The sequence below is a fragment of the Dipodomys ordii genome, unplaced genomic scaffold (genome assembly GCF_000151885.1).
Source record: "Dipodomys ordii isolate 6190 unplaced genomic scaffold, Dord_2.0 Scaffold58, whole genome shotgun sequence".
In the NCBI taxonomy this organism is placed as follows: domain Eukaryota; kingdom Metazoa; phylum Chordata; class Mammalia; order Rodentia; family Heteromyidae; genus Dipodomys; species Dipodomys ordii.
Window position 1 is genome coordinate 7,718,232 of NW_012267274.1, and position 3,761 is coordinate 7,721,992.

Consider the following 3,761-nt stretch of genomic DNA (forward strand, 5'->3'; position numbering starts at 1 on the left):
ACACACACACACACACACACACACACACACACACACACACACACACACTTTTAATATAAACTATGTTCTATATGCTGTTTGTCTCCTCATCAGTAACTTATGAATATGTGTATGAAATTTTAAGAGCAATTTCAAAGAAAGTGCAGAAAGCGTGGTACACAGTTTGATTATTAGATAAGGGCAGGGTAGCACATGGTGCTCTTGGCTGGCCAGGCCAGTGTCTTAGCCACACTGTGCCCTGCCTTGCCCAGAGTGGCTGCATGCCTGTGGGATCCATGGCAGTAGGAAGCAAAGCACGGGCTGGCATCTTCCCACCACCATGCAGAGTTCAGGTTAGGGCTGCTCTCTCTACACTCAAAAGCTGCCCTAGGATGGTGCTCTAGGTTGGCTGTACAGCAACTTGGTAATGCATGTCTTCTCCATCCCTGTGCTCATGCTGATGGTCTTTTGAGAAAAATGTTGACCCTAGTGTCCAGGTGTCTTCAAGGATGTGTATTTGTTCTTTTGAACAGTGGCCAAATGAATGTGCAGATGGCTGGAAAGGACAAACAGAAAGTGATCCAGCTTTGTCATTTGAGACACCTGATTTTTTTTCCTCTAAAGAGGAAAGGTGTAAACTAGACCGTTTACATCTTTTCAAGGAAAGAAGCTTTGTTTGCAATCTTAGTGTTTTGGTTTCCTTCTCAGTTCAGATCAGTTCACATCTGCCTCCTTGTCTTGGAGCCAAGATGGAATCTTGATTCCCCATGCTACTGTCTATATGTAAATTATTTGTTTTGGGAGATTTTCATTATCTTATTTTTGTTAAATATATCCTGAGCACTTTTTTATATTCTAAAATATAGAGGCTATATTATCAGACAAATATATTCATTTGATTGAAGTTATTTAGGTAAGAATTATTGTTTTATTTTTCCTTTCAAACAGTTTATCCTAGTGTTCTTCCATCATTCTGCAAATGTCTGTTTTGTGTGGTTTCTTAGCATATCAGTCTGTATTATGTAAAAGAATCTTTCTAGATTTCTGAACAGTAAATGGTTTGGTTTTATAGACATTGTATTGTTTCAGTATGAATAAAGGTGAGAGAGAGAAGCTAGCCCATATGAGCAGCTAACCTGAGTATGTATATTGTGGCTAATGTAAAGGAAATGAAGTGAGAAGAGTTGGAAGTGTTTGAATTACAATTTATGCAAATGTGGGTCTGCAGGAAACCAGTGATTCTATGGCAAACTGAGGGCTGCATGTGGTCCTTTTGCTCTTGTGTATGCTTTTTCATCAATCTACTTGAAAAATAAAGCTGTTTCTATCTGCCGTGACTTCTGTGGGTCATAATTATTTAAGAAACATAACATATTCATCTTTGAGAATATTGCCTGGATGCATTGCTCAAGCAAGCACAAAGCCCTGAGTTCAAACCTTAGTACCATCAATAGGTGTGTGTGTATTCTTGCGTACATTTATCGCTAGTGAATATATAGAAAACACTTTCTTATTTAAGTTATAAATTTTAATTTTTATATTTAGAGTTCTGGGCCATTTGATTAGCTAAATCAAAATACAGTGGGTTCCTTCGTGTGGAATACACTTTAAGTATCATGTTCTCATTTTCACAAGCTAAATTAGGAAGTTGTTAGAGTTGGATTTACCATGTCAAATACAGTTTTTCCAAAATTAAGTTTACTGAGGAATCTTTGATATATATATATATATATATATATATATATATATAAAATCTACTAGTGATTTTCCTTTTTATAATAGTTTCCCAGTAAGTTGGTGATTTAAATGTTCTGGCCGAACATGCTGGCTCACACTTATCATCTCAGCTACTTTGTAGGCAGAGATGGGAAAGGATCATAGTTCAAGGCCAGCCAGGCAAAATGTGAGTCCTCCTAGCTCAACAAAAAAGCTGGGAAGAGTAGGGTCTGTGCTGGCCAAGGAAACACATGAAACCTTATCTCAAAAATAACCAAAGCTATAAAAAGGGCTGGAAGCATTTCAAGCAGTAGAGCACCTACCTGCCTAGCAAGGCCCTGAGTTCAACTGTGAGTTCAATGTCAACTGACTTTTCCAGAGCGGGGATGGTTTTATTGTTTTAAATGGGATAGCGATCATCAAAAAAAGTCAAGAAAAGAAGAGAGAAAAAAAATCACCTTTTTTTTTTTTTGACAGTACAAGCCATCATTCACATTTCAATCCACATCTTTTCAGTCTGTTTTCGTTCATGTGTGAGTACGTGTAGGTGTAGGTATCTTATTTGTAAGGATCATGGCATGTACATCATTTTGTATTTTTCATGTGTTGTGACCATGAAAATTAATGCCTGAGTAATATTCTACTGTGTCTTTTGGAAAAGAGGGAGGACTGAATACTCTGATGCCTCCTTATGGGCAGTGTAGGGATTGTAGTTCACCAATACCGATGTTTGTTTTCTCAGCTGAGTATATCCCTGCTGAATTTACATGCAGTATGGGACCCCTTCCCTTGTGGTGATGCTCTGAGAAGGAGAGGCCTTCGGAAGGTAAGTAGATCATCAGGGCAGAGCCCTGGTAAAGGGGATTAGTCCCCTTTCAACAGAGCCCTTGGATTGCACCAAAGTTTATCTCTCCCATCATGAAGACAAAGTTGTATCTGAACCAGAAAGTGTCCTCCATACACCAAATGTGTTCTACCTTCGTTCCTCTTAACCACCAGTCTGTGTATGGCAACAGCAGTCTGATCAGGTAAATTTCTTGTTAACATTATTCTCAGTCCTCCTTTCCCAGTTCCCTTTGCTTTTCAGTGGACAGGAGGAATTTTCTCCTTACATGAAGGCTCAGGAAGTCACACTTCTACAAATCGCGCTCCCTCCCATGCCTCTCCTTTCATTGTCTAGTCTCCGTAATTTCTGGAAGCTCTATACAAGTATTTTCCAGTTTCCCACCTCTGAACAATGAAGTGCTTTGTTTTAAAGATTATTTAAAGCAAATTGAGGTTCTGAATTGATTCCTTCAGGAAAGAGGAGTCTATAAAAGTTGAGTTGACTGGGCCAGGTAGATAAGCATGTCACTATTAGTGAGCTTTTCACTTTGAAACAGTGTGATTTTGTTGTTATTAAGATGTACAGAGGGACTACCATTCCGTAAATCAAGTAATGGATACAATTCCTTTTCCCCTGGTTCTCCCTCCCATCCTTGCCCACAAGTTGTATGGTTCATTTTTTATATAATGTATAATGAATGCCACGACTGCATTTGTTCACTTGTTCTTCATCCTGCACCCTATTTGTCCCCCCTAAAATGATAAAAAAAAATTAAAAAAAAAAAGCAAAAACACAACCACCATGAACAACAACAAAATCGTGTTTCCATTTCTTGGAATTTATATCAATAAATAGTATTTATAATGTTCTAAGGAGTTATGCCTCTGGGTTCCTCCACTAAAAGTATCCTCTTTAGTCAGACTGTTTGTATAAGAATGCCTAGAGTCCTGTGTAAAGTTATGTCCAGTTATATTTTAGATCTAGCTTCTGCATATGAGAGCAAATATGCAGTTTGTCTCTGAGCTTGGCTTACCTCACTTAACATGGTTTGTTCTAGCTCCATCCACTTCCCCGCAGGTGACATAATCTTTCTGATGTATAAGTAAAATTCCATTGTTTTATAAGTACTACATTTTTAAAATCACATTGTAGGGCATCTGGGCTGTTCCTATAATTTTGTGAATAGTGCAGCAGTGAATATTGATATTGCAAATATCTACGCGATCTTTACTTGTAATGT